Source organism: Hippocampus guttulatus, chromosome 1 (assembly GCF_054856545.1).
Source record: "Hippocampus guttulatus isolate MCC_2025c chromosome 1, RoL_Hgut_1.0, whole genome shotgun sequence".
Classification (NCBI taxonomy): Eukaryota; Metazoa; Chordata; class Actinopteri; order Syngnathiformes; family Syngnathidae; genus Hippocampus; species Hippocampus guttulatus.
This window is the reverse complement of record NC_141261.1, coordinates 32,750,591-32,759,851: the sequence shown is the minus strand read 5'-3', so window position 1 is coordinate 32,759,851 and position 9,261 is coordinate 32,750,591.

Below are 9,261 nucleotides of genomic sequence, written 5' to 3'. Positions count from 1 at the left end.
CAACATTTTTTTTCTGTTTGTCGTTGGACTGTGTTCTTTTATGCTTTTTCATTTCTACTTTATGTACTGTAGGTGTTCTTTTATGTATATTATGTATTGTTATTGTTATGAGGTGAACTGTATTCCGCCTTCTTGAATAAGAGACATTGGTCTCAATATGTTTCATTTATTTATTTATTTATTTGGTTTAATAAAGATTTTGATTTATTGATTGACTGCATTTTTACGGGCGTTCTTTCTGACAGCTTGAAACTCCACTTGGATGTTTATGACTTTCTCCAGTAGATGGCAATCTAAGTAAAATATTGCTCTTGAAGCTCAGGGCCACCAACAAAACCAAGTGGCTGTGTTGGGTTTCGACCTTGAGCAATGGCAGAGGTACAGTAGCAAAAAAAAAAAAACCCAACACACAAAATGTTTTGCTAATTTACATCACGAGAGGGATAGAAATCACTTTATGTGTCGCATGTTGTTGTTTCTGAATCAAGCGTTTGATGTTGGCTAGACTTTTATGTTTATAAAACAATGCTTTTCCATAGTTTTGCGAACATTGTGAACTGATAATGTCACCAAAACATGCAAAATTAGCGATTGATAACAACAACAAACCCTTATGTGATATTTTAGATGAGACTGAGAGTTTCCGAACAACTGAAACAAGTTTTTATAAGATGACATGTGACAAAACAATGCATTCCCCTCCAATGATTGTTGTTGCCAAAGCCAACAAACAATTTTCTTAAATAAGGCGCATGGAGGGGGAACATCTTGCGTTTTCGAATCTGTTGCTGTTCTTACTTGGATTTTCTTTTTTCACACTGTCGTCTTCCAGGGTGTTTGATAAAGTAATTGTTTTGACAAAAGAATATAAAGTCCATATGTTTTCAAATATAGGGAGTAAAAGTTAAAAAGTAATCTGACAAAAAATGCTGATGAAAAGTACATGTATTTAAGTAAAGGTATGCATTTGTTGTGTTTGTTGCCGCCTTCATGTTTGTCTACAAGAAGTGAGAAGCACTTAGGTATACAATACAAACCTCTCTTGAATGAAACCAAAGACTGTTGACGTTGGTCTACAGCAGTCTTCCTCAACTGGCGGACCGCGATCCACGACCGGACCGCCGACCTCCTCTGTCCGGACCCTCGGCAAATTGTATAAAATAATAAATTATAAAGTGATTTTTACGTTTTACATTTTATATTTTTGGACTATAATCTGCGCATTCTTGCTTGGCTCTCGACGAAGGCGGACGCTTTTGCTTTCTGCGCTGTCCCCCACCCCACCTCCACCCTTCCCTGCTCGCCACTCAGTCCTTGTGCTGTCTTTTGTCTAACTTTTCCTAGCCTCCTGTCGTATTTTCATCCTAAAAACAAACATGGAATTGGTTGGCCGGTCTCTCGATGCCATCGACAACATTTTCTCGATGAGAAGAGCAGGCAATGGGGAGCCTACTTGCCCCTCGGGGACTTTTGCTGCTGGGTACACCCTAGATCCTTGGAGGAAGCGGAGAATGGTGTGCCTGTCAACACTGTCCGTTGAGGACTTGGACGACATCTACATTTTCGGCCTTCCGATAACAGGTATGCTGCTGTTTGGTGTGAGCAGTTTCCTGATCTATCGAAAATTCAACCGACGGGAGCGACTCTATTGGACGAGGCTGCCGGTCTAAGGATGGCATAACGCGGATGTCCAACACTCAGACTCAGACTGTGCTCAACCACAAACTGTTGCGGGTTTGGAGCGTCACAGCAGGATGGACAACAACTTGGAGAAAACTGGAATCCGTGCACAAATATTGACTGAAATCATGGATTTGGCTGATCGACGCCACTAAAGAGACATAAGCCACGGACTCAAGGCTGTCTTAAATTCTTGGGCAGCCTGCTACCAAAACAACATCTGCTATCTCGACCTTCCCCTGATGAAAATATGCACGGAAGCTAGTCCCCCACCATCACCCCCTCCCTCATACATTCCCTTGATTCACCGTCTTCATTGTTTATGTCTTGTGACCTGTTGTAACTGTCATATGCTTGTGCAGGAGTTTTTTTGCCTCACTCAAATTATCCTCAAAATGAGGGTAGTTCGAGCGTGGGTTTTTTTCTCCCTCTCTCCCTCCCCTGTGGTTTCTTTCTGACCTTCGGGTTGAGTGAACGCTGGCACGTTTTGGCTGCCGCTGCTCAACCCGTATTGTTTTGTGTTTTTTGTTATTGTAAAGTGTCCTTGGGTGTCTTGAAAGGCGCTTATAAATAAAATGTATTATTATTATTATTATTACCGCGATCGCTTGTTAAAATTATCCGTTGTATTCTTTGCGTGCACTAACAGATGTAATGCAGAGAACCGCAGCAGCGACTGGAGACCCTGGCTGAGCAGGCATGTCGGCGATAACGATGCGCTAATTGGCTCTTCTGAATTTAAGGTGTGAACATACATAAGCGTCAGCATATACGATGCGCTGATTGGCTCCTCTGAACTTAAGGTGTGCCCATACATAAGCGTCAGCACGCGTCTATCCCAATACACACGCATTCAAAATGGATGATTGTGTCAGGAAACAGACGCATGCGCGACGCCACAGTGTGCTCACAGCTTCAGCCCAGGAGAGCCGCACACAGACAATTAGACAAGACGAATCGCGGGAGGTTTCGATTGTGTGCAGTTTGCTCCCGTCTACCCGGGGATCTTTGCAGCTGTTTAACAGCAGAACACCGCAACGTGGTAAATGAACATCACAATGGCGTCCTCAAAAAATATTTGCATGCCTCAGACATTGCATTCACCTTCAGTGGAAGAACAGCACTGCACATTCCTGTGCTCCCTTGTGTCAGTATTTAAAATGGTTCTTAACTCCTCTTCTGATATATTTTTCAGTGATTTCAGAGGGGATGTGAAAAGGGGAATTGTACAAATGAAAAGGATATTTTTGTTTTCATGTTTAGTCTTTATTTTGGTAAAATGAGTATTTTGTTTTGTTTTTGTTAAATTAAGGGAAAAAAAGACAACTACTGTTTAACAAAGTTAAAGTAAAAATGACTTACTGTATTTCCCTAAAAGGGCTATTTCTATTATTAAGCAGGCACAACTTAACAAAATAAAAGAGTTCCTGTGCCTCAACACAATACCACTCATTATTTGCTGTGTACCGGCAAAGTGAATAATTGTTATTTTCATGCACCCCATTATTGGTTGGTTGTGAGGAGTGTTGATTTGTATAAGCTTGGCTTGACCATACTAAATGGGCATATAGCCCTGCTCCCCATGACCGCCGTGCATGGGACCGGACCTTGGTCTTGTTAAAAAAAAAAAAAAAGTGGACCAACAGCATTTCTAGTTGAGGACCACTGGTCTACAGTCTCTTAGCCAATCAGGATGCCGAACACAATGAATTGTTAAAAAAAAATTTTTTTAAAAAACTGCGCAAAGAAATCTGGGAAACAATTAAGCTGTGAAAAATGAACCGTGTAATAGCGAGGGATCACTGTAACCCTTTTTTTGGGCTCAAATTGATCCAAGTGCGGGTTGGTCCTTTTTTAACAGAGAAATTGGGTCAAATGTAACCCCAAATTAGTTATTTTTTCAACCCAAGTATTGTATAGTGTGTGTGTGTGTGTGTGTATATATATATATATATATATATATATATATATATATATATATATATATATAAGAGTATTGAATCAGCTGTGTTTTAGCAGGGAGAAATGGCAAACAGGCAGGAGTTTGAAACAGGGCAAACAGGCAGGACATCGGCCTTTGAGGTCGAGTTTGAACAACACCTGATCTACAGCAACTTCATTTACCATGCTGGCAACTGAAACGGATGATAGTGGGAGTGACAGAGGAAGACATCGCGGAAGACTCTACTTAAGACCCCACAGTGAGTACCAAACAATCTCCTGGTTCTCGTGTGAGTAAACATGAAAAGAATATTTGCACCCCTGTGTATACACGCACACAAATATGTCACTCTTAGGCGATACAGTACTCACCCTTACAGTACAGTACTGTACAGTATAGGCAAATGTTAAGGACACCGTGGCCTCTAGGGAGCGACAAACTCTTTGAAAATTCATCTTCAATATCCTGTAATGCGGCCCGGTAGTCCAGTGGTTAGCACGTCGACTTCACAGTGCAGAGGTACCGGGTTCGATTCCAGCTCCGGCCTCCCTGTGTGGAGTTTGCATGTTCTCCCCGGGCCTGCGTGGGTTTTCTCCGGGTACTCCGGTTTCCTCCCACATTCCAAAAACATGCATGGCAGGCTGATTGAACACTGAAAATTGTCCCTAGGTGTGAGTGTGAGCGCGCGTGGTTGTTCGTCTCTGTCTGCCCTGCGATTGGCTGGCAACCGGTTCAGGGTGCCCCCCGCCTGCTGCCTGAAGACGGCTGGGATAGGCTCCAGCAACCCCCGCGACCCTAGTGAGGATTAAGCGGTTCGGAGGATGAATGAACATCCATCCATTCATTTAGAGAAGAAGAAGAATATCCTGTAATTATTTTCAAACTAATTATTGCTGTTAACAATTAAGTTAAAGCAAAAAAGAAGCAGGGGTAAATCGAAATGAACATAATCAATTAAATGAGTGAAGAGGAGATAGGTGAATTATTTTGAAATCAGCGCTCCTGCCCAGGCTGAGGGGCGGCTTACGCGTTGTGCGTTGTCTGCTTTAAATTCATTCTTGTATTATCCATCCATCTATTTTCTGATCCGCTTTATCCTCGCAAGGGACGCGGGGTGTGCTGGAGCCTATCCCAGCTGTCTTCGGGCAGTAGGCTGGGGACACCCTGAACCGGTTGTCAGCCAATCGCAGGGCACACAGAGACAAACAACCATCCCCGCTCATACTCACACCTGGGGACAATTTAGAGTGTTCAATCAGCCTGCCACTCATGTTTTTAGAAAGTGGGACGAAACCGGAGTAACCCACGGCAGAGCATGCAAACGCCAGGAAGGTCGGAGCCGGGATTGAACCCACACCCTCTGCACTGTCAGGTCAACGCGCTAACCACTGGGACACCGGGCCACTATTCTTGTATTATTATGGTAGTTGCACTTTAAATGGTATGTATATGAAAATCAAATTCCATGATTGAATAACAACACTTTAAAGAATCAATTTTTTAGTGAAAGATTCATATTAAAAGGCATTAACAAATACAAATACATCATTTTAATTTTCAACTAGGGCGGCATGATGGTTGGCTGTTTAGCACTTCCGCCCTGCTGAGGTGCAGGGTTCGATTCCAGGCCCTGGCCTTCCTGTGTGGAGTGGACATCTCCTCCCCATGCCTGCGTGGGTTTTGTCTGGGTACTCCGGATTCCTCGCACATTCCAAAACATGCATGGTAGTTTTTTTATTTTAGTTTTTGTCCCTTGGTGTGATTGTCAGTGCGAATGTTTTTTTGTCTATGGTAACAATCTTGCTTGGCAACAAGTTCAGGGTGTACCCCGCCTGGGATCCAGCATGCCCGCAACCCTCGTGAGGATAAGCGGCTCAGACACAGTATAAATGGAATGAATCTTCTTGATGAACTGTCATACTACTGAATGTTGAAATAAAAAGAGGCAAAAAAAAAAAAAAAAAAAAAAGCTTCATCATTGAATAAAATCCACCAAAAAAAAAAAAAAGCTTGTATAAATGGATTAATCTCTTTCTAGTGGAAAAGCTGCTCTTATTTACAGCAACTTGCCAACAAAAAAAGATAACAGATTAAAATTTAAAACAATGCTCAGTCAGCATTACGAAAAAGGATAACAACAAATACCCTTTTTTGGCCGATTGGTATACTGCTGGCTCTATGCAAATATGGAGACCCCAGAGAACTGTGTGAACGTCCAAATGACCAAAATGATCCAGTGCACAGGGAAGTATGGGAAAAATGGGAGAAAGAGAGGTCAAGTCACTAGCATGATTTGTTTGACACTAAACAAACAGTCATGAAATGAAGATTGGATTGGATCAACTTTATTGTCAAATGTACTGTACGTGTAACATACAGCACAGATGAAATTTCTTCCCTCTCAACATTAAACAAGAGGAGCCGCTGCGGGTGTCCGCGCCGCTATCAAAAGAAACGTTTACAAAAAAATGACAAAATAATACAAAACAACACATGAGACACAGACAACCGTGCACTCTTAACCACTTTCCTGCATACACTTTGTTGTCTGAAGCAGTTATAGATGAAAGAGGAGCGGATCAAAGTGTCCTTTTCACCAGTGGATCCAAGACGTCATGCAAGAAGCTGTAGCATCCATTAATAAAAAAGAGAGATTGGCCCTCTTCTCCTGTCCCATGTAAGAAATGAATGAATGAAGAAAATGTTCAATTCATTTATTGTGTGATGTTATCTTATTAAAGACAAAGTAAGAAATTCTGCTTCTCTTCTAAGCGTATGTAAATCATTGATGGAGGGGGTGGAAATAAAATCTCGCCTTGAGCTCCACATTGGCCAGGGCCAGCCCTGCCTACACACAAGAAAATATACATGATGACTTCCTCCTGCGCCCCCACTTTTGGATACTTTTTATATCAACCTTTTTCCCAGAATTTCTCTCTCCAGTCAACTTTGATACATTATTTGTGCATCTATTTGTGCGTGTGACCTCTGCATAGGCAGATAAATTTCGGCAACTGCAGGAGTGTCATACCCCAACACTGCCAAGCTTGTTAAGGCATCTTGTTTTGCAAAGTCAGATGTGTGTTTGAAGCGTTTAAAGTCAATATTTCCTGGGTGACACGCAGGCTTGTTTCACAGTGGAGTGCTGTGTGCTGCACAAGGCTGCCATTGAAGTTCATTCTGTCAGTGGGCGTGGGGACACGGGGCAGGCTAACCAATGCGGGCCTCCTTTGCTGCTGGTTGTGGATTCGTGTAGCTCTCTGGAGATGAATAAACCAAAATTATGCTCATTAATACAGGCTGCAAATGTTGAAAGGTGTCTGCAGTCATGTCTGACAAATTATAGTGCTTTTGATTTCACTCCTCGCCTTCAGCAGAAGATTTCAAGGCGAGTTTATATCCAAACAAAGCAAGTGGAGCCACATCTGATTAACACATTGCACACTAAGCAGCCACAATATTCGGCACGCCACCACAGTCTAATAGCAGTCAACATAAAGCTATAGCCATGACTATTCCTTTCAAAGCACACCCCATTTTCAATATCCAGGCAAATATTAACTTTGCAATAAGTTTTGTCAACTTGAAACTACAACGGAAATTGCTAAATTTATAACTGCTTTTGTCAGTACAAACAGACCATTGTCATCTTTACAAAGAAAAGCTGTGGCACAAGAATCACCGTTTTTTTTGTTGTTTTTTTTTCCCAACTAGCATATTTGGCTGCACAGTGAAAATAAACATACCGGTACTCTAATTGCGTGAGCCTTTTATTGAACCTTGTAGGCTTGGTGGACAAAGTGCCCGAGTGTTTTGCATGGCTGCCTCACAGTTCTGAGGTTCGGGCTTCTAATTAAGGCTCCTGGCTCCAACACCCTTGTGTTGACTTTGCATGTTCTCCCTGTGCTTGTCCCCATGAGGCCGTCTGTCATAGTTGCATTTCAGTCTTTCCACCCCGTTCGATTGCCCCATGTGGGTTTTTCCAGCTTCCTCCCACATTCCAAAAGCATGCATGCGGCATGTGAATGAAAGTGTGAATGCTTGTTTGTCTATATGGGATGGCGACTGGTCCAAGGTGTACCCCACGATTCTCATGGTATTGCCTTCATTAAAGATGACATCAGCATGGGACAATCCCTCTGAATCATTATAGAAATCAGTTAATTGAATGAAATATATTCATTATCATCTTAAATATATTTGAATACCCCCCCTCCCCAACAGTCACATGATCAGGGGTGCAAGACGGTCTCCAACTGCTGATGTCACATGCACAGTCGACCACATCATCTGCAAGGCGAGACTTTGCAGTTTATCTGCCAATGTCATGCCCAGAACCTAGCAAGTCTATATCTGTTTTCACAATGCCAAGCAAATCGCACTCGTATGTACAACGCCTCCGACCGCCCTGGTGCAAATGAGGGACGCCACTAGGATTGGGTGGGAAAAGACTATTTCCATCCCACAACGGTGCACAAAGGTGCAACGTCCTCATTCCAGTCAGTTCTACCAGTGCAGAGTCTAGCAAAATACCCCCCCCCCCAAATTTATTTTAAAAAATACACCCATGTGCATTGTTCGACTGCGCTCTCGCGCAAGAGCCCATAGTGCGCATTTTTCCCTCCTCGCAATTAAGACCTTAGAATAGATGCATAAGTGACTGACTCCACACTTTTCCATAAGTGGGTCAAAAATGACCCATATCAAAATCAATATGTTTGATTTTGTATAAGAATAATCATTTGCATTTTATTATTACGTTTTCACTTGCACCAGTAGAACTGGTCGTGCCATGTACGGAGAAACTGCATGTTAGCGGTTGTCATGTAAATTTTCAGACATGGCAAAAGTTTTTTTTTTCCCCAGTAATTACAAAATCTACACTGTGTATCATTTACGTTACATGCCCCTTTGTTGCAATATATTTTTGAAGTAAATCTGATGTTTTTGTGTTGCTTCCTTTAGGCCAGATTGGATATCTTTGTTTATCTGAACCAATGTTTATCTTTGCAATGGGCCCAGTCCCTGACTCAATAAAGACTTTATAGTTTTGTGTAGCCTGACCTAAGCTCATTTTGTGTCTGAATGATTGACTCATCTGTGTCTGTTTGTCATCTTGGGGGGGAACGTAACCAAGTGACTGCAGACAAGATGCTACTGTTACCACAATTCCATCGTCATAAAACAACATGCAGCACTACAGCATATAATCTGTATTTTGCTAAATTGTGGGTGGGTTTATTTCTTAGTTCCACGAATTCCTTGTGCTGGTTTTTGCAGCAAATGCTGATTGCTGATTTGGTTCGTCTGATCCTAATACGTTTGCTTGAACAGCGCATTTCAATAACGGTATATATCTGGTTGAAGACAATGCCTATTCCTTTAAAAGATAATAACTGAATTGGAGACATGACCAGAGTTTGAAGTACAGTATTTGGTCTCAAAATGGAATTAGTATTTGGAGTAGTAGTATAAAAAGTGTGAACCTGTAAAGCCTAGGGGGTAGGCTGAAAACCCAATTGTAGACTTGAAAAATAACCACAGCACCGCACCCCACCCCCTTCAGGAACAGTCTAGTGTGCATAAGTAGGATAGCTTCACCACCCGCAGCCCCGCTATCACACTCCACTTTACTCTTC